The sequence below is a fragment of the Aythya ferina genome, assembly GCF_964211825.1.
Source record: "Aythya ferina genome assembly, chromosome: 2".
NCBI classification, from domain to species: Eukaryota; Metazoa; Chordata; class Aves; order Anseriformes; family Anatidae; genus Aythya; species Aythya ferina.
The window spans coordinates 30,279,976-30,302,950 of record NC_140297.1 but is presented as its reverse complement, the minus strand read 5'-3'; the positions used below and the strand labels follow the sequence as shown (position 1 = coordinate 30,302,950).

The 22,975-nt window shown below is 37.9% G+C and overlaps 1 protein-coding gene and 1 long non-coding RNA gene across 18 annotated transcripts in view; one reads left to right on the top strand and one right to left on the bottom strand.

Annotated features, from left to right (window-relative positions):
• Positions 1 to 22,975, top strand: part of DGKB (diacylglycerol kinase beta) — a 394,311-nt gene that overhangs the window by 284,623 nt on the left and 86,713 nt on the right. The gene's annotated exons all lie outside the window — the stretch shown is intronic.
• LOC311432518 lies at positions 506 to 13,301 on the bottom strand. Its single transcript, XR_014690102.1, has 4 exons — positions 13,191 to 13,301; positions 12,519 to 12,632; positions 2,936 to 2,990; positions 506 to 543 (listed from the first exon to the last, which is right to left on the bottom strand). It is a non-coding gene; the product is annotated as an uncharacterized lncRNA (long non-coding RNA).

Sequence of the window (22,975 nt, the reverse complement as noted above, 5' to 3'; positions counted from 1 at the left end):
TCACCAGGTCTTATTCTCTGCCAAAGATTAGTGCCATTGAGAAGACTTTAAGGCTCCATTCTTAAGGTGTAATGCAACGGCAATAGATATTTTCAAAGTGACATGCACATAGGAACCCAAGTTCTGCTGATTTTCATTACAGTGCTGTGTGGAGTAATCTAAAAAAACTTCACCAAACCGAGTAAATTGCTTTGGGGATAGAGCAAAGCTGTTGTCCCTGAAGGGGAACTCTGGGTGCTTTTTAGCTGTCACCTAGTGGTGATCGCAATACCAACAGATCACTAGAGACTAAAGCTGCATTTTGGGAATTGCCACTATCATGAAGTCCCATTTTTCCTTCTGTAGAGCAGTGCTGTTTGGGTTTAACATCTAAATTTAGATGATCCACTGTAAGCATCTATTTCTTAATCATTATTAGCATCTATTTCTTAATCATTATTTAGGACTCTGTCAACTCTCCTTTTGATTTGAAGCCTGTCTGTCACTCACCTAAATGATGGTTGTAGTCCAGATAGGCAATTCTATTAAAAATTCTATTTAATTCTATTAAAAAAAAAGAGTGGTTACTGATTACAGAAACTTTAAAAACATCTTCAAACCACTTTCCTGAATAGAGCCATACCCCTTCCCTCCCTTTTCCTGTTTCATTTTTCCTAGTAATTCTTGAATTAGAGAATTTCTAGCAGTGTGGGAGTTGTGGCCATGACTCTTACATTTATTTGTGTAACCCTATGAAGGGTAAGTATAGGTAAAATGCATCATGTTCTCCAGCAGACAGCAGTCTTCATGTGTATAATTTACAGTATGGATCCATTCGCAGCGACTAATAAGTAGTGTTTTTCAAAATACTCAGAGTAACTAAAGAATACGTACTAGTAACTTTTAAAATTTCAGCGAGTGTTAGAGGTGTAAAAGTAGTGTTTTGTTTGCCGTGTTATGATGGACTCTGTACCTTTATCAGAGAAAACGTGTGTAAACAAAAAAACCTGAGTGCTTAGATCAGAGTGTAGCTCTTGCTGGCCTAGAGCACAGCACAGGTTCTGTGATCTGAGAAGAAAGCCTTTTGTGACTAGTGTGTAAAAATAAGGGGGCTTTCTTCTGCACTCCTAGGTAGAGGGAGAGAAAACTATTTGTATCCAGCAAACATCTAGTAGCTCAGCAATGACAAAAAAGTACTGATTGGTTCTGACAGCTGCCTGTTTCACAGTGGTATTTAACCAGAAATATTTGAAACGGATTGATAAAAATAATGAAGGATTGTATGACATATGACAGAGATAAACTTCACCACAATTTAACTCATTAACAAAGAAACAGTGTTATATAAGAAACATATGTTTCTTATGTTCCTATGTAAGAAAAAATTCCTTATTTTCTGTTTACCTCATTTGTGATACTTCATTTGCAATAATCCAACAGCAAATAAGATTTTTATAATAATTTGCTCCTTCAGGTATTGCAAGTATTTCACTGTGAAATAGGTTGAATGGGATGTCATTGTCCTTTAACAAGTACTGCTGATGGATGTGGTCCATTTAAATGTACAACTGAGAGCTGAACTAGATAACGAACTTATTATTACTCTCTGAGGATTACAGGTTAGTCCCAAAGGAGTGCAGTAAGCTAGAGAAAATCCATATCTACTGGCTAAACAATAGCCAGAAGGCTGACTGGAGATATTGATTTACTTTCTAGGCCATTTAGACCTTAATGGTGGAGAAAAGCTGAAGTGCTGTTTACTTTTCTGCCAGAATCGACCAAACAACCAGTCCATTTTTTACAGACTTTTGATTGATTTCGCTTAGAGGAATTAGAGGTGATTTATTTTTAAGCTGAAAGCAACTCGTAAATATCTCCCACTACACAGGTTCCCTGAGAGTAAATGTTAAGTGGAAATACTGAGAATACTTTGCTGCAAATCAATGCGAACAGGTAATAATCCTTGGTAGCAACAGTCAGGTGTTGGACACCTTTCTTAAGTGCGGTGAGGACTCTGTACAGTATGATACAAAATGCTTTTAGAAGCCTCAACTTTTGCGAATCAGTATGAATCTGATTGCTGGGCTGCATTTGTGCCAGCTCTGCCCTGCTGACTTAGAAAAGGACCATGGTGGTGGGAACTTAAGTGGTGCTCAAGGTCAGTAGTGTGCAGCTTTAATATTTGATGGATAAAAATGGTAATTCATCATGTGACAGTTGCGCACAGTACTTCATACTCACAGCAAATCTCTATCTGTAAGGGACAACTCAGAGAAAAAATGGAAAAAAATGGGTGGAAATGGGTGGAAAAAATACACACACACACATATAAAAACTGTCTGGCAAAGAACTTAGGTTTATACAAAAGACTGTCACACACACAATTTAACTTTCACCACAAAAAGGGAAAAAAAATAGATTGCATGTTCTTGTGGAAGTTAAAAATGTAGAGCTGGTATGTTAATCGTATTCCTACATAGAGGTAAAAGCCACAGTTTTAGATTATTTACAAACACATGGTCTGTAATTACTATATAGAAAAAGTCTGCAGGAATAGTTTGTTGCAAAGATAATGCCTTTTTTTTTTTTTTTTTTTTTTTTTTTTTTTTTTTTTCAGAAAGTGTTGTGTAGTTCTGCCTTAATACAACAGCCTGTTGCATCATGAATGCAGTACTGTTTTCACCAAACAAGTTTGGCTTTTTTCCTCCTCCCCACACCCTTCCTGGAGTTATGCTTGGTTAATGTGCCACTTATATCTTAACACAGAAACATAGCTATTACCCACAGACTATAATTATAGCCAGCTCTAGGACTTGCACAATGTGTAAATATGGATCTTTTAAATCTGAAACTTATATTTCAAATTGTGCTCGTGTCTTATGTCACCTCTCCTACCACCCAACTCATTAATCCTACACTGATTCATTTGATTCAGCCTCAGTACAGTGCTACAGACCTGAAGACTGATAGGAAAATACAATGTTCCAGTATCCCTTTCTCCGGGCAAACCCCTAAACAAAAGAAAATAATAAATAAATCATTACTGTGAGATATGAGTCATTATGTCCGTTATACAGTAAAACAGCAATAATCATTTTTACTACCCCTTTGTACTTATAGACTGATGTAAAAGAACTACAGAAAAGTGGAGAATCTCAGCATATACTTTATGATACTTCTTCACTCAACATTAAAATGAAAAATGATGGATTGATGGATTGGTCAGTGCTACCTGTTGATAGGCTGTGATGAAAAGTTTGGTCCACCTAATTTTTTTTAAAGCAAGTTCTTTGTAGGACTTGCCATGGTAAGCTTTTACTTATTATATGCTGTTGTGAAGTCCGAAGCAGAAAATTTTACAGGCTGTTTCATACATGTTTTCTCTGATTTTTTTTTTGTTTGTTAAGATTTTGAAAAGTTCACTTGCACATTCTCAGAAGAAACATATTTTATGTTTTTTATTACTTTTCTTCATCCCTAAAAAGTTTATGGCAGAATACATTTTGAAGACCTGCTTTAGATGCTAGACATATATTTTAATATACTTTTATTATTTGTTTTTGTTGGTGTTTTTTTTTTTTTTTGGTTGGTTGGTTGGTCTGTTTTTTTGTTGTTTTGGTGTTTTGTTTTGTTTTTGGTGTTGTTTTTTGAAAGAAGGAGAAGCCTGCAAGCTAAATTTTGTTAGCTTTATACAGCTATGTATATTAGTGGAAGTGTTGTCTGCAGTTCTCATGAAACTATAGTGAAACAGCATTTTATGTACTAATAATTTTTATTTCCCTACTGATACGTTCACAATTCACAAAAAGCAGTGGATGTATGTTAACAAATGATGTGCATTTGATGCTTTCTGTATATCAAATACTATCTGTCTAGATAGAATAATTGTACCAGTTTAGTTTAGGGTTCTTCTGTTTGTTTTGTCTGTTGTTACTTTTTAAATTCAAGCTATGGAATGATTAAACTGGAACAGTAGTTAGAGTAGATATATTTTGACTTTGAGTAGCTTATTTTGGTTGTGCTTACATCAGTTAGAAAATGGTTAACTAAAGTAAAATTTTCAACGTTATACTGAAATAAAGCCCCAGTTCTGCAAACATTGAAGTGCTTCATTTTATTTGTATGTTTGTTCCTTTGTATGTATGCATGTATGTATATTTGTATGTATGTTCCTTTGTATATATGTATGTTCCTTTGATTTTCATTTCTTAGCTTAAAAACATACACCCAACAATCTGTACTTTTTTATTTAAGTTTAGGAAAACGGTTAAACTAATGTGATTTTTAAGTCAACCAGTCTTTGGAATCCCACAAATTTGAAGAAATCAGATCAATGATTTCAAATGACAGTATCCTTAATTACCATATTTGATTTCCTTATCAAGTTTTAATCCTAAAGTATTTAGTCCTAAAGTATTACTGACTTTAAAGAAAAGAATAATTGCTTCCATTTATCTCAAGAGCTGAACCGTAGTTAGTAAGGACAAAGTTCAAAGAAATCTAAATCTGTTTTGTTGGTATTTTTTGTTTGTTTGTTTGCTTGTTGTTGTTTGGTTGGTTTTGATTTTGTTTTTTTTCTCCTTGCAAGTAAAGTTCATTAGGAAAGAACAACAGCTGGTAGCATGAAGCTGTGACAGATTTTTAAAAGTAGGTGTTATAAATGGCTCAGGATTCAAATTAGGATTAAATAAAAAAATAGGATTTATTGAAAGAATATAAAGGAATAGAGGTAAGCAAACAGCGCTGGGTGCACCGGGAGTCTCTGCTCCACCAGGACGCACACCAGTTACATCAAGCAGCTGATTTTTATGCTCCTAGACTAATACATATTCATTACTACTTCTAAAAAAAAATAGATTATTAAAATTAGCTTCCGGGGTGCAGTCCCTCCTACTGGAGCATGCGCAGTCTCCTCTGGGGTCTCTTCTGGGGGTCTCTAGGGGTCTTTCATGCTGAAGGCTCATAGTCTTCCTCTCCACCTTTGTACTTACTGGGCACCATACCAAGTTTACGGAACATCTTCTTCAAGTCTTGTCTCCCAGCCGCCCTTCAGCTTCTTTCTCCTTCCTCTTTATCTCTTGGCCCCCCCTAACCAGATACCAAAGATCCACATAGTATCCCATAACAGTCACTAGTTGTTATCAGTTGTTCTGAAACTCCCAGACACACGAGTAATTAAAACATTCTTCCCCAGCCATTCACAGACACATCTATAGCAGTGTTAGAAATAGAAGTCCGGAATAACAAAAGCAAACAGGTTCATAAATTTAAGAAGTGATAAATTGACTAGAATGAGGGGGAGACTGGGACACACTGCATCTGTGGTTCAAGAATTAAATTGCCAGTGCAGGGCCCAGAGGCAGACAGGATTCAAACAGAATTGTTCTTTATGGACACGAATTGTTAAAACATTCCTCACAATCCCTTATCTTCTTTTTAACATCCCCAATTCGTGTCACTTCTGTTGTTAATAACTGGATTTCATCAGTCCGTTCTTGGAGGGTCCAATTCTTAAACATCATAATTGACATATCCCCTTCCCTTTTTAATGAAGTTATTACAAATGTACTATTTATCACCCGGTGTATTAATAACGTAAGGCAAGGTATCATACAAGGTATATACAATAACATAATTACACCACATGACAATAAAAATAACACTCTTTTAACCCATGGTCCACCAGGCAGCCATGAAAATAAATCCCATTCCATATCCTTCCAGGTTTGTGTTTGCTCGCTCACCTCCCCCCCTTCCTTCTCTGGGATGGGAGAGAGAAATGGGAAAGTGAAGCCTGTGAGTTGAGATAAAAACAAGAAAATAATAACAATAATAATAATAACAATAATGATGATAATAGTACTACTAGTAATAATGTGTACAAACAAGTGATGCACAATGCAATTGCTCACCACCTGCTGTCCGATGCCCAACCTAACCCCGAGCAGTCCGGCCCTCCTCCCAGCCTGCCTGCTGGCAGGACAGTGAGAAGCTGAATTTGGCTTGGTCCTTGGCTTGGTGTAAGCACTGCTCTGTAACAATTAAAAACAATTAAAACACCAGCATATTATTAACATTCTTCTCATCCTAAACCAGAACATAACATTCTATCAGTTACTAGGAAGAAACACCCTTTTTATCAATCTTTAAACAGCAATTACTAAAGCTAAATTTTCCACAGACTTCTCCTTCTTGTGCTAGTAAATAATCCAAAGCTAGGCAATTTTGATACAAAGCAGTTCTCATCTTTATAACTCATTTAAATCAGTTCTCATCATTTATAACTATTTCTATTACAGCTAATAACCTAATTATTCTATTAAGTATATATACTGGGGTCCTATAGTCCCAGGATCTGTCTTCTGCCCACGTAGCTGGATCATAATAGGCAAACGCCTTCAGTCAAGGAGTTAGGCCCGCTTTCAGGGTCACTTCAGGCTTGTGTTACCGTTCGGCCTGTCAGGGTGATCCAGCTCCTGTAAAACGAATCACAATTTTATATAGGTTTAAAAAAAAGTTTTTTTTTATGTTATTTTCTCGGGACAACCTGATCTTAGTGTGGGAGAAGTCCGGTCGAGGCCCTCTCACTCGGCAGTCAATACCCATAGGGGTTGCCTCCCTCGGTAGACCATACACACCGCAGTGGAGGGTCCTGCCCCGGTCTTGCCTCCTCCCTTTTCTCCCTTTAGGCTTGTCCCCTTTATTTAGCATCCTTCATTCATGCAGAGCCTTGTTGCCAGAATATTAGTTCTCCCTTAGCTTGAGTTTCAGTTTCCCAGGAGCGGACTCAACCCTCCAAGTTTCAGTAGTTACTGGTCCTTTTATTCTGGATGCGTGGGTCCCTTTCTGCAGTTCTCACAGCTGTTTCAGTAGTCAGTAAAACAAGGTACAGTCCCTCACATCGGGGGTTCAGTGATTCTTCCCTCCCATGGCTGCTTGTTGAAACACTTTCTTTTTTATCTTCTGACAAGTTAAATAACAGTTATCTAATTTGCTTTGCCGTATGGCCCTTTCCAGGTTCCTGTAGCAGGATTCATCTGATAGCCACGGCTACATTCACATTTGTAGCCACATTTCAGGTTGATACAGATTTGACTACAGATACCAGGGTTTTGGCATTCATCAATACCTCCACAGTTTCTCTGGTTTACAAACTCAAACCCAGCTGGACAGTCACATTCATTTATGTTGCATTCCTTCAGGGGCTCATCACCCCAGTCCTTGCAGTCTCTCTGCTGGTTACACACTTTATTGATATCAATGCATTCTCCACTTCTGCACTTGAATTTGCCAGGTCCAGAGCACTGAATACAGTTTGCTTCATCAGTGCCATCCAAACAGTCTCTCACACCACTGCACTGCCTACTCCTATGGACACAGTTCCCATCTTCACATCTGAACTGGTCTGGTCCACAGGTCCAAGAAGGGCAGTTAATTTCATCACTTCCATCCTTGCAATAAGGATCTCTGTCAAATCGCCACTTCTTGTAGATACATTCACCTGAGCCGCACTGCACCTCACTCACAGAACACTTCACCGGAGGTGCAGGCTGGCAGCCACACTGCTCCAAAGATTCATCCGAGTGGTCGGAGCAGTCACCTTGACCATTGCAGACAAAGCTTTTGGAAATACATTGTCCACTACTGCATGTGAACTCTGCTGCACTACAAGTCACATTGCCACAATTCTCTTAATCTTCTCCACTGTCACAGGCTTTTTCACCATCACATTTCCATGACACTGTTCTCATATGACACAGCTCAGCACTTTCGTCAGACCCATCTTCACAATCCGGGTCCCCATCACATTGCCATCTGTTTGGCACACACTGACCACTGTTGCACACAAAGATTTAGCACACATCTTTTTCACACAAGCACTCTCATCACTGCCATCTGAGCAGTCTTCACATTTTAATCTAGCACCGTCGGCAGCAGTGCACAGTCAGGCGAAGGCGAGCAGCAGGCAGAGCGCCCCGCACCGTCACCTGTGTCACTTATACTACTCCTATTACCCATGCTGTTAGTGTCAGTGGCATCCTCCTTTTCTTTTTGCCACTGACCATTTACCACAAATGGATGAGACACATGATTACTAGTTAGGAAAGAGAGTGTAACGTCTGTTATACGGCTGCAGGCAGTGCCAGCTGCAACCTTAGGTTTGTGAAAGAGCCTGCCGGTGGTCATTTGGCAGTGTAATCTGCGTCTCTGCACTCCTGCCCTGCAATAGAGCTAAGTCGTCATTAGTAATGGTTATAACACCAATCTGGGGACTAATAGTCTTTTTTGCATTGCAAGATAAACCTTTTATAAAAAGAATGCTTGAGTGAAGCAGCACAGCCGCTGCTGCCGCTGCCTCCATGGTTCCGTCAGACAGGCTGCAGGGTCCTGATGTCCGTCCCTCTGCTCTGCGCCGACTCGCCTCACGGTGAGAGTCGACTGCCGGTGTCCACTGACGCCTCTGATCTCCCGTAGCAACTCGATCTCGGATGTTCCGCAATTACTTCAATTTCCCCGCGTTTTGCAGCTTCTGTCAGGTCTATTCTTTGTCTCTCAGAGCCGGCCGTGGCTCTGCAGCGTCCCAGGGCTCTCTCCGTCCAGCGGTAGTCCCTCCGTAGTGTCTCAGGTCTCCCAGCGCCGCTCCAGTCTCTCGGCGCCGCTCCGGTCTCTCGGCCTGTTCAGGTCTCAGTGAGTCCAGGTCTCGGCCTGTGCGGGCCTCATATGTTGCAGGAAGCACAGCCGAAAGCACCAGTAGAGTCAGATCATGCTCCTGCCTTTTTCTTGTCACAGTCAAAACATTTAAGAGCAAAAATAGGATACACGAGATACACAAGATACACCGGGCCCATATATTAGGCACCACCACTCAAACTTGGATAAAACAGCACTTCTTTTCAGTCTGTCAAGCACTTCGTTCATCTCTGCCCACTCCCCTTGCAGAGAGTACAGAACCACGGATCGGAACTCTGCACTCGCTTTGCAGCAACACTGCGTCTCACTCACACAGCACAATCGCACACGGAGGCCTCCAGCACATCTCATTCATACCACAGGAATATAACTTAGAATGATAACTGTAATACATACACCATAAATGTTTGTTCATTGTCTTTTGTATTATAAAAACAAGGAGTTCTGTTGTTTCCTGCTGAAGTAAGGAGATGTATAATGCTTAGCTAGACACTATGAAAATTCCTTTGCTTAATGTAACAAAAAGAGAACCCACTCCCCTTCTCTCCTTCTGCATCTCAGTAGCCTCTTTTGTTTAGAAAACACTGCTGCAAAGTTCATGTAACCATCTCCTGATAAGTTGTTAAACTAGTGTATCAACATTTCGCCTTCCTGTCCCAAGCTGGGCCAACATGACCAAATAAAGAAAGAAGTTGAACCACAACGCTGAGGAAGACTACGGCCTTCATCTTTACGACCACCAGAGGGACAGAGACGACCCCCTAGCAACAGTGTGCGCAGTCGCAGAATACACCAAGATGTGCTGCGTAATAAGATATAAAAAGGGACCCTGGGGGGGTTGAGGTGCGCGCCGTTGGCGGAGCCGAGACTCCCCGGCCGCCCAGCGCTGTTTTGCTTGCTGTTGCTTACTCAATAAATTCCTTTCTATTATTAATGCAATGCTCTCTGAAAATTAATTAAGGGGGCAATTTATAACAATAACCAACCAAATAAGTATTGTCTCTGACTGTGTTCTTCGTGAAGTGACTTGTAACACTTTGTTTCAAACCCTTACACTTACACAAATACTTTCAACACAAAATACGTACAATATGCAAATATTACAATATACAAAATTTCAACACAAAATACAACACAAAATACATACATAAAAACACATACAATTATTAACACTCCAGTTAGTATCCCTCCAGCAGCCGAAAACATACCGTTTGTCTGCAGTTTCAGGAGATCTTTGCTCCTGCGGTGAGCAGCCGAGTGTGGAGTCCCCTCCGAGCAAAACGCTCAGGGTGCACCTAGGGGCGTCCGCGCTGCAGCTGATCCCGCAGCCGAGCAGAGTGTCTCCTGCCTGGCTCTCCAAAATGACTCACAGAAAGCTGACTCCACCATCAGTAAGATTGTAAAGTAGGTATGTTTACTCAGTTCCATGCAGCACGGGGCGGGTAGTCCCACCAGAGTCGTGCACGCCTAACGTGGCAAATTGCTCTAGTAAAGAGTTACATATACATGAACATTCCTATACATATACATATTCCTAACCTGTCCCTTTGTGAACAGTCCTCCTTATCTCAGACCCCTTGATTAAAATCTGAACCATGAGGTTGTTTTTGATCTGGTTCTCGGTGTCCGAGAGGCTCCTGTTATCTGGTGGTATAAGTGCAGCACAGGCACAAATGCAGCACATATTCATTCTTAATCAATTGCTCTCTAATTTCTAATTCCATTGTTTCAGCTTGCTCTTTTCCGGATCCACAGGTATTCTACTATTAATGTTTAAAGCCTGACAGACCCCGTCCTCCGTGGATCAAAATACATGGGGTCTTAAGGGTTCTTTTGGTCATTCTATCATATAATACTGGATCATTTTCAATTTACTCTTTAATTTTCTGGGGCCCCTATTGTTCCAATTTCTAATCATTATTCATAATGGACTTTTTGGTCATATATCTGGTAATTTGCTCCCTTTCTGGTCCTTGGTCTTCGATTTTATCTGACCCATCCGGGAATTTTACTAGTGGCAATTCCCACAGCCCTTGGTTGCCCCCAGTGAGAGTGTCTTGCAGGGGGTTTAGGACCTATCACCCACCCACGTATCACTCCATTCACCAGCCCAGCCCCCCCGACAGGAGATTAGAACTGGTGAGAAAACAAAAAGACCTCCACGCTGACTTTAGAAGTCTCAGTTACACTCTCACACACAAACACGGGCAACCGTACCTTTACCCAACCGGACGGTATCTTACGAATCAGTCGTCTTCGTCCAGAGTCCAACCGGACGGTATCCACAAGCGTCTTCGTCTGGGATCGAACCAGACGGTATCCAAACGACTGTCGTCTTCATCCGGTTCGATTCCGGACACCGGAACCCAACCGAACGGTATCCAAACGACCCTGTCGTCTTCGTCCGGATCTTCGCGCGCAGAATTACGGGCAAAAAACAGCCGGCAAGGGAGCTCAAAAAAAATCAAATTCTTTGCTTACCTTTATTCAGGTTCAGGATGGCATTAGTCCTGATCTGACTCAAACAGGAGCCACCAAATGGTGGGGCGCCTCTCCTAGATTAAATCAGAATTCAGGAACTATAGCCCTCCCGGACGAGCCCCCAAATTGTTATAAATGGCTCAGGATTCAAATTAGGATTAAATAAAAAAATAGGATTTATTGAAAGAATATAAAGGAATAGAGGTAAGCAAACAGCGCTGGGTGCACCGGGAGTCTCTGCTCCACCAGGACGCACACCAGTTACATCAAGCAGCTGATTTTTATGCTCCTAGACTAATACATATTCATTACTACTTCTAAAAAAAAATAGATTATTAAAATTAGCTTCCGGGGTGCAGTCCCTCCTACTGGAGCATGCGCAGTCTCCTCTGGGGTCTCTTCTGGGGGTCTCTAGGGGTCTTTCATGCTGAAGGCTCATAGTCTTCCTCTCCACCTTTGTACTTACTGGGCACCATACCAAGTTTACGGAACATCTTCTTCAAGTCTTGTCTCCCAGCCGCCCTTCAGCTTCTTTCTCCTTCCTCTTTATCTCTTGGCCCCCCCTAACCAGATACCAAAGATCCACATAGTATCCCATAACAGTCACTAGTTGTTATCAGTTGTTCTGAAACTCCCAGACACACGAGTAATTAAAACATTCTTCCCCAGCCATTCACAGACACATCTATAGCAGTGTTAGAAATAGAAGTCCGGAATAACAAAAGCAAACAGGTTCATAAATTTAAGAAGTGATAAATTGACTAGAATGAGGGGGAGACTGGGACACACTGCATCTGTGGTTCAAGAATTAAATTGCCAGTGCAGGGCCCAGAGGCAGACAGGATTCAAACAGAATTGTTCTTTATGGACACGAATTGTTAAAACATTCCTCACATAGGCATGAAGTAATGATTAGAAATGCAATATGAAGCTATAAGATGGAAAACTAAAGGCACTGAAGAAGACACATATAATTTAGGTAGAAGCACAGGTCTTGCTACTAGGTTTTCTTGATAGCTTAGAATTATCACCCATAAAGGTTGATTCCCCACCAGTTCTCTGTCTGCAGAAGGGAATCCTTCTAGACATTAGTGCTAAATTTAATCTTTGTTGTAGTGTATGATTATCCAAAAATTAAAAAGGCAGATTTCTTGTGACCAGTGTGTATATCCCTTTGAAAATAGGCTACATCCATAGTCTTCCTCAAAGCAGAATGTATATAATGACTGGCACATTCCATAGAAGACATAAAGGGAACAATTTTATGGATTTACTTTAAATATACTTTTGAAAAGATATCAATTTGTTCTTGATTGTATTTTAAATTGTAATGGTGCACAGGGATTAAAAAAAATAAGTGTTCTCACCGCATTCTAACAAGTGAAACAAATGACGTGCAGCTGCATAGCTCACAGGTGTTTGAGCAGCTCTTTGCTGATCATCCAACAAGACTTCTGATGGAATGACTCGGTCACACAGCTCTGTATAGAGGAGCAAAAAGATGACAGTATTCTTAACTTTACTCTCTGCCTGGCAGCCTGCCTCATCCTTTTAGGTGCTGTTCAGTGTAGAAAGTTTTCTAGATCTGTATTTTGAAGTGCAAGGTGGTAATTAGTTATAGCTGTAGGATTTATTATTTATACAACCACCATGTGCATTTTTGATCCTAAGTCCTGATTTCTACTAAGTAAAGACCTTCTGTCATACTAAAATGCATTCTGAAGTCTCTGCACATTTACAGAGTAACATTTTAAACCACAGCTGATGACTGTGTTTAGTTTTCAGGAAAAAAAAATGTTGCCTAAAAACAGAGACTCACATATGGAACATTATTGATATTTTCAGGCTTCTAAACAATCAGTGGCCTTTTAAGAACAAAACACATCCCATCCCACCCTACAAAATAGAAAGGGATGCATTGTTATTTAGTAACTATGAACTTTTTTTCAGATAGAGAATGAGGCTTGGCCAGCTTTCTTGAAACCTTGAACCAGCTTTCATACGGTTCACCTGCCTGTTCTTTCCTGCATGGTCTGTACCTGAGAACTGGGAATTGTGTTGTAACCATTTTCTAGGTAATAAGGAAGCACAGTGTCCATACATCTTCTGGAAAGAAAGGTGTGTTACATGTGAATTTCATCCAAGCTTTCTCAGAAAAACAAGCTAGAGAGCAAGAACAGCTTACGTGGCTTTTGTATTTAAGGTGCTTTAAGGAACACAGGTGGATTGTGTTAAATTTCAAATTCAGTTCCTGGGCTTTTCTGTGGTCACTAAGTCACTAAAAGTCTTAGGTATATAGATGATCAAATGCCTTGTCCCACTTAAATACTTTTAAGGATATATATGTAGATTTTAATTCTCTTTCTGCAATCAAAGTTAGTAACAATGAGACTTCATTTATTTTGTGGTTTTGTTGTTGTTTGTTTTTCTTGTTTTCTCTTCTCTCCCTCTCCCCTCCCTCTCCTTCTCTCTTTTTTTCCCTTATTTCTTTCTGTTTTTTTGTTTGTTTGTTTGTTTTTCTCTCTACTTAGGTGTAAACACTTTGAGACAAGACAGGTTTTCAGTTTGAAATTAGACACCTATACATAGGCTTCTAAAGGAACTTGTGTCCACATCAACTAGATGTCAATGCTCTCATTTTACTTAGTGGAGAGCCAGTTATTTCTCTCAGTGAAGCCTGGAGAGGCAGTTCTGCCTACTCAGCACCAGTGAATCACACCTTCAGTTTCATTGAGTAGATGTCTTTTGTCTTCAATGGGAATACAACTGTCAAGTTCAAAGGCAGGCAAACACATTGACATGCCTAAATCTGGTGCTAAGCACATTCTTAGAAGTGGTCCTCTTATGGGGGTGGAATCAGGAGGCAATGAAGCTTGAAAAACATGAGGCTTCCTAAACTCATAAATCTGCTCGTTCAGTAGAAGAAACTTTAAAGTCCTGTGAATCCCAGTCAAAGTCCAAGCAAAGATGTTTAGTCCTGCCCCTATCCTGTCAGGCTGAGGTATTTCTGGAGGGATCCTAGGGAGAGAGAAAAGATTTTGTCAAAAAAGATTTGCTCCAACACAGAAAGTCTGATGTTTCTCCCATGTTTTTACATAAGAGTTGCTCACTGTTCCTTTACAACATTTCATTGATTATTTTTATTTATTTATTTATTTTTACTTTTTTTTTTTTTTCTTTAATCTGCTCTTTGTGTCCTACTTGGGAGTGATATAAAGCATGGTGTTTCAATGGAATTGAAGTTTTTTTGTTTAGTTGATTGGTGGTTGTTGTTTTGTTTTGGCAAGAATCGAATAGTGGTATTAGTTATTTTGTTCTTTCAGTGGGAGTTAAAATATTGGGTAGAGAAAAAGATAAATTAATTATGTATATACATCGACTTTACAGGAAACAATGCTGGTTTATATGTCTGTTTCTAAAATAGAGCTGAGATTGTGCATGTGAAGCAGCCAATGGGGAGCTCCTGGCAAACCTGTCCCTGAACCTCTGAACTGCCTTAACAATGGTCTCATTAATTTAAGTACTACTCCATGTCATATATGCTTTTACATATCCATATTAGCAGGCAAGGGGAAGGAAAATTGTTTTATTCATCTGACATAATTTAAAGATGAAATGTGAAGGTCTATGACCTTGCTCTGAGATAGCAGGTCTATTATAACATATACAGAGAGGTGTTTTTTAACAGAGCTTGTTGGTTCTCTAGTACGACCAAGGCTGGTAAATGTGGAACAGTTTATAAGATTTATTTTTGCTCATGATAAAAATCCTCCTCAGATTAATGAGTCATTGGTGCCTCAGCATCTGTTCCCTAGACTGGGGAATTTGGGAAAGAAACTGAAGGGAGGTATGAGGACAAAAGTAAGTAAAATGTTAAAAGCAGGAATCTTTGTTATGGGTAATGGACACAAAGGAAGCGTTACAGGAATGTTCATTTAGTAAAATTAGATGACAAATTAAGATACTTGTTAGGTATTTTTTTTGAGAAACTAAGCTTTTTTGTTTGTTTTATTAATAACTGTTTTTAAGGCACAATATATTGAAAGTGCCAAATTCCTTATTTAAATCAGATCTTCACAGTTATCAGGCAGGTATAACAGTATTTTATAATAGCTGTTTTTTATTCCATGTGCTGTAGATTAACCTGTAATTTGTCTTAGTGGAGTGTACCACATACACTTCTATAACTCTAGGAGAAATATATTAAATATATTATCTTGTTTTGTTTTGTTTTGTTTTTCCTCGTGAACATCCAGTTGCATGTTAGCACAGAACAGATTCACTCTGAGGTACAACTCAAAGGTCATTGAGTTCCCCCTGCATTCCCTAGGTGCATGAGTACCTAGCACAGAACTCTCAGAATGTTCTTAAAATGATAGGAGGTGCCGTTTGTTTTGTGTTATAGGCACTTTTTATTCATATCTTAGGATAAAATTATCCTCTGTATAGTAGCAAACTTCTACTCTCCACTGGAGTCTATAGTGTGAGGCAATTACAGGTAATCCAGTGGAAACAGGTGTCAGGTTTTATAGAGAACAGGTTATGGATATGACTGTCATCTAGGTTAGGATGTTTTCTGATTACCGTGTTTTTTCCTCTTAGCCCTAACAGAGCAAGTGCTTTCAATCTTGCTTTTTCTTGAAAACCCAGACAAATAACATTCTGATCAGTAGACCAACAAACTGGGAAACAGTGCATGGACCTTGGGTGAATTTTTGGCAATTTTGTCTGCAAATTTAAAGATAATAAATGATGTTCTGGAACATCAGTCCCTGTCTGTAATGTGTGGACTTACTGGTACTCATATGTGGACTGTTGTACCAAGATTTAAATCCAAATAGATAGTTGGAGCTTGGGATAAGAAGTGGTAATGAGGATTTATTGAGAAGAAATAGATATTCCAGTGAAGATATTTAGACAAAAAAGGAAATGTGTTTGGACCAGAAAATTAAGAACATAAAAATACCCATCGACTGTCAGCCAAAAGGTCTGTCTAGCCAGGTGCTCTTTCTTCATTGTCTTCGACCAATGAGTATAGAAGAAGAACAGGGTGACGTAATAGTATTTCCACGTTCGTGGTGTTTCAGTGGCTTTTCATGTGGGCTTCAGTGGCTAATTCTTCCACAAATCTATTAAATCCTTTCTAAGCTTTTGGTATCCTGTTGCAAATAGTTTAGCATCTTAATAACATGTTGTTTAAATAATCCTCTTGCTTGTTCCGTCTCCTCGCTCCTTTTCTGTGGTAGCATTTCCTTAGGAGAGGTGGTGAATTCCCTGTTTATCCTTCCCATATCATGCACAATTTTAGAGAACTCCATCTCTAAAATCTCCCTCATTTACCACCTTTTCAGGCAGGAGACCTAAAAAGAAAAACAATATTTTGATCACTGATTTCTTTTTCCACACTTCTGCCAGTTCAATTGTAGTCTTCTCACTAACACACACCATACCCTCCCGTTGGGGAGGGGAAAACTGCACCAAGTATTCAGCGTCACGACACCATTCATGTAAATACTATTAAGCACTGCGCTGACACTTCATTCACATATCTATTGCAAGTCCAAGACCTTGTTCCTCAGACCTTATTGCTGATTGTAAAATAAGAGTGTTTGTTGTTTTTTTTTCCCACTATGCATCAATTTATAGTTGTCCACGTTAAATTTCATCTACAGTTCATAGAATCATAGAACAATTTGAGTTGGTAGGGACCTTAAAAATTATCTGATTTCAACCCAACTGCCGTGGGCAGGGACACCTTCCACTAGACCAGGTTGCTCAAGGCTCCATCCAACCTGGCCTTACACGCTTCCAGAGATAGGGCATCCACAGGTTTTCTGGGCAACCTGATTCAATGCCTCACCACCCTCATAATGAAGAACTTCTTCCTAACATCTAATCCAGATCTACCCTTTTTCAGTTTAAAACCATTACCCCTTGTCCTATCACCACATGCCCTTGTAAAAAGTCCCTCCTCAGCATTCTTGTAGGCCCCTTTTAGGTACTGGAAGGCTCCTATGAGATCTTCCTGGAGCCTTTTCTAAGCTGGACAACCCCAGCTCTCTCAGACTTTATTCACAGTCCAGTCACTTAGTACTGTGAGGTCCTTTTGCAACTCTTCATGATTTCTATTTTTTATTGAAAGGGATCCGAATGTGTCCCAGTGGGGCAGGTAGATTGAGAGCAGACTGCAGAACAGCTGCATACAGAAGTGCAAGCTACAGTGCCAAACTGTATTGTAATGCATGAGAAAAAAATTGAGTCAAACACAGCTTTGCAGCAGTATCTATAGAACTTATAAATGTCGGCAAGAATCAGTCTCAGAATGATGCTTAATTACGCAAGTTTTTATGTGGTAACTTTCCAACTACTTGTAGTATCATCGCATGAGAATGTGAAATTTAGTTATTTTACTTTGTTAAACTGGAATCGTTCTTTCAGAATTGTAACTTTTCTGCACTTATCTATAGTCTTTGCTTATGCTGTGTGTCATAAGGGATTAACACTTAGATTTGCCTTAAGTACAGCTGGTAATGGAAAAAGAGAAAATTGACAAAGATGTCTCTATTAAAATCATGCCAGTCATATATAAATCTCTTATGGATGTGCATCTCCACTGGCTATTTCCTTACCTTTGCGTATGATTCATTATAAAGCAGAACAGGAATTATATGATTGTTAAGACAGAAGTGGAAAGAAAAGAAGAACATTAGAAAAAGTCATACATTCTTATTAATATATATTATGTGCTGCAATGAAATCATTTTTACCTAAGTATAAAATTACCTAGATAATAGATCTATGAACAGTGAGAAAAGATGGAAAAATATGTTGTCTATTGAGAACTTCTGTGAGAAGAACAGGATTTGATAAAATATTCTTTATATTGAGTTGTACAAAGCATGAAAATATATTTTATTTTATTTTATTTTTTAGCAATGGAAGTTTTATTTATTTTATCACATATTCAGTATTTATTTAATTAGATAAAATCCAGTATATCAGCATATTTCATTAGCAGGAATGCAAAACAGAGTCACCATGACATACAATCTGCTGTAAATTTTACTTCTCTTACTCTTGAATGTATATTTCACAGGCTGGAACTCCACAAACAAAAGTAACAATTTCAGATACAACTTAGAAAACTTTTCTAAGATCTGAAGAAAATCAGATGATTAAGGTTACAGGCACTTTTAGCCCCCTTGTGCCCATAAATCTGGCTATTTTTCTTCTCACCATATTGCTTCACGCGTCATAACATAAATGGCCACTGAATTACAACAAATAATATTAAGAGCTAGATTATTCTTAAATTATTCTCAGCTGCATACTACCTGGGTATTTACATTTTTCTCTCAGGTGTCTGATTCTAACCACAGTCAGTGGCAGAATATTGGAACAGATATTCAGCTCTTTTTGCCATTGACATTTTCTGTGCTCCCAGTTTTATTTTCAGACCTTGGTACCTGTATTTTCAGTCTTCAGAAATGTGTGCTTTTGCTTAGATCTCCTTTATTTTGTTTTGTTTTGTTTTGTTTTGTTTTTTTCTCTATGTTATCATCAATTTTTTCTTTCAGCATTGTAGAACTTCAATGCATTTTGTAAATAGGTTCCTATATTTTTCTCATTATTCTCTTTCATTGATTCCTCGATTTTCCTTGATGATGATATTCTTTTTCTTCTTTCCATATCTACGTGTCAACTTCTTTCTCCCCTTGGACTCTTCGTGGTTTCTTTACTGTGGAAAAACATCTGTCTCTCACACCTCCATTTCTGCACACCTCTCTGGCAGTTTTGATTCCCTGCAGAGGAGTTCTACACATTTTTCTACATTTTCATGGATCAGAGTATTTCTGTCCTCTGTTTTGGAGTGAACAAGGGGGAAAAGTGAGACAGATTTGTTCCTCTGAACTTAACACTGAATGCCTGAACACTGAACACTGAATCTATCTTCTGAACACCTTCCAGGAATATGGTGAATGGGAAGATAAGCATTCTCTCTATAGGGCTTCATTCCTACTGTGTGTGTGTTTTGTTTATTTGTTTGTGTTGCTCCTGTGGATTTTTTTTTTTTTTTTTTTTGATTCATATTCTGTATACTGTTGTTCATGAACACTGCTCTTAGAATGGGAGCTTTATGTTGGGAGCTTATATATAGACTGAGACCAACTCTTGATGCTCGCAAGCAGACAGTACTTCTACAATGTAAAAAAAAGTCTTTTGAGAAGGCAGAGATTAGAGATTTGGAGAACCAGTGTAGTTTAGAAAAATTCTGAATTCTTGTAGTTTTATGGGTAAAAATCCTTTTTTTTTTTTTTTCTTTTTTTCTTTTTTTTTTTAATAGAAAACAGGATAAAAGATGATAGAACTGGATACAAAAATTTGTTCTTTCTCTGCCATGAGAGAATATTGAAATAAAGCTTTCCAAGACTGTATTCCCAATTGGTCACAGTATAGTTAAATTCTATATGTATTTTCACACAGATGGTCAGAAGCATTTTATTGACACAAGGCCATCCTTGCACTAAATTTAAAATCCTGCTCTGAAAGTGTAGCAGTATTAAAACAGTTTGAAATATATGTTATCAAACACAATTAATATAAGCAAATATACATGTTTTTCTTCAGTCATTTTTTAAAATGATCCAACTGTTTCAGTTGATTTTTTTTTTAAATTGCAGTCAAAAATTTACTGATGTAGAATTTTTTAGCTCAAGTCATTGAAGCTTGACATTGCCTCATTAAAATAAAATGGAAATAAATATAAATAGTAGATACATGAATAAGATATGTAAAGAAAACACAGTAGAAATTGTGACAAACTTAAATGTAACAATAAGTGAATACCCCAGTCCCTTAAAGCCTGAATATAACTTTGGTTTTTCCATTTTAAAATATTCCTTTTTTTTATTGCCTGTCCTCCTTTTATTTGAATCTTATTGCTGGTCTATTGTTCCACACATTCTGACACAGTGTGCACGCTATAATGAAGTATATGTGCTCTTCAGGTGTAGAATAAAGTATTTACTATTTCCATATTTAGATACAGGACAATTTTTCAATTATATGCCTTGTAATTGCTTAATCAGAAAGGTTATATAAAATAGTTTTAGCAGTAGGGGGGTTTCTGATTAACTGATAATGGAGCAAACCCTTATCACAGACTATTTTGATCATTTCGCCTTGATTACCAAACATTAGACTGAACTTTTCCAAGAAACATATTAAAGTTTCCAAGTCTGACACTTATCTGCAGAACATAAGCACTTTAAGAAAAGGTAGTACTAGCCCTTCAATACCATTTTGCTGATTTGTTTCAACCCTGTTTAAGAAGCTCATTCCACTTATCAGAAAATTGACCAATACTTGACCATGTGGAACACTGCCAGGAAAAAAAAATACATATATATTTAGGCTCTAGAAGGAAGTTTGGTTTTGTTGTTCTTGCATCCATAGACAGTATATATTTTGACATACTGTAATCCAATAGCAGCATTAGATAGGGTTGGGTCAGCCTTTAATCAGAATTGATGTTTTGTTTATATTGTATTTTCAAACATGTTGTTTAAGAGTTTAGCTATGCTCTTTGAAGCATATGCAAAAACACTTTCCTGTAAAATAATCTATTCCCTTTCTGAATCTAAAAGTGTTGTAAGGAAAAGTGCTACTGTAGGACAATTTATTTATGAATTTATTTGTTTGTTTTACTGGAATAAGCTTTATCTTTGTTTTGGTTATCTCTTATTAAAAGCTGAAACGATTTGAAATTATCAACTCCACTAGGAGGGAAAAAATAGACATGATTCATTTCTTACAGGTTTAATGCATCAAAATATGTATTTCACAGAATCACAGAATCATCTAGGTTGGAAGAGACCTCCAAGATCATGTAGTCCAACCTCTGACCTAACACTAACACCTAACGATACACCTAACACACCTAACACCTAACACTAAACCATATCACTAAGCTCTACATCTAAACATTTTTTAAAGACCTCCAGGGATGGTGACCACTTCCCTGGGCAGCCGATTCCAATGCCTAACAACCCTTCCAGTAAAGAAGTTTTTCCTAATATCCAACCTAAATTTGTTTATCCAATCTAATTTGTTTACCAGTGTAAAATTTACTTGTACCCTTTTGAAAGAAATTAGAAATTTATTGATCTTCTGAATGGACTCGTCTATTTATTGCTGTCTTAATGAGTTAATAAACTTCACTTCTTTGAAAGAATAAAACTAGCTGAAGATGGGAATTTAGATATTTAGATTTTTTTGATTAATAGAAAAAAAAAAACATGGTGTATTTGCTATCATTTATTATATGACTGATCATGAAAAATTGAAATTTGAGTATAGAAAGATGAGTGTAATGTGTCTTTATTTCTTACATTTAACTGTGCTTTGTATGTATAACAAAAGATGAAGTATGATTTTCTGTTCAATAAAAATTGTAGTGCCTTTTAATAAAAACATGCAATCTAATCTACCTAATGGCTGATAAAGACATTGGTAAGTCCTTTTGAAAATGAAAAACAAAAAAAAAGTATTTGAATCTATATCTGTCTTTTTACTGAAAAAAAATATGTAAAATTAAATATGTATCCAGTGTAAAAATTATGACAAAAGTACGTTGTGTTTCTATCCTTAAAAATGGCGGTATAGTTAGCTAGGAAAAGGAGGACAGGCTCACAAGATTATATTTTTTACTATATTTTATTTTAATTTATTTATTATTTTATTTTACTTTTGCCTATATTACAATGATACGAAACACATCTGCCATCAAAAATTCACCTGATGAATGCACTTACTTAATCTTCTATCATAATTCTACAAGGTTTTACTTATAGACCTGCACTTCTGGTAAACCAGTGCCAATGCTGGGATTTGATTTGCTGAACTCAAAAGACATGAATTTGAAACCACAGATTCTGAATGACTCTAAGATATGTCTATCTATTTTATCCATGTGCAAGTCAAAGAATTTATTATATGCAATGCTAAGAAGTCAATTTAAAGAAGGCTTTTCAATAAAGAAAAAAAAGAGGTGCTTCTTTTGTGGTAAAATAACAAACAGCAAGAGAAAAGGATCTCAAAGAACAAAAAATGAAAAGGCTTGTTAATCTTAATAATAGTATAAGAAGAAGTGACAAAGGATTTTTTTCTGAACAATTAACATCAATTTTTCCTGTTGTTTCATTATTCATCATTCCTGAATAGAAAGTAGCAGGGGAATAACAGCATCTAGATTTTTCAAAGCTACCCAAAGAAATTCAATACTTTGTTCACCCTTGTTTAGAAATGAAATGATTATACATTTCTTGGTAATCATTGGTATAAATAGAACAGTTGATTCCAGGTCAGCATGTCAGTATATTAACAAATCTACAGGTACAGAAGGAGCTTACATCAGACCACTTCCACTCATAGTCACATGGTACTGAATGTGATCTAAGCCCTTCTGTTTGTTGGTGCTCTTTTAAGAATTTCATTTACCCTCGAGCAGTATGGATAGAACCCGTCCTCAGAAACTGTTTCCAAACATTTTCAGATATTCTGTGGAAAATAAATAAATAAATAAATAAATGAAATACTGGTACTTTTTTTTTTTTTTTTTTTCTTCTTCAGAAATGTGTCACTTTCTCTCTTACTATTCCCATCTCATATTATTCTTGTGTCCCCCAACCCTTGAAGGCTGCCAGGCTGGACACCCTTGATTATCTCTGACAACGAGAAGGAATTGTTGGCTCTCATGCCAGTAGGCTTCCTTGGAATAGACAGTACTGTATTGCTACTTCTCCCTCTGCATGGCTGAGGAGGC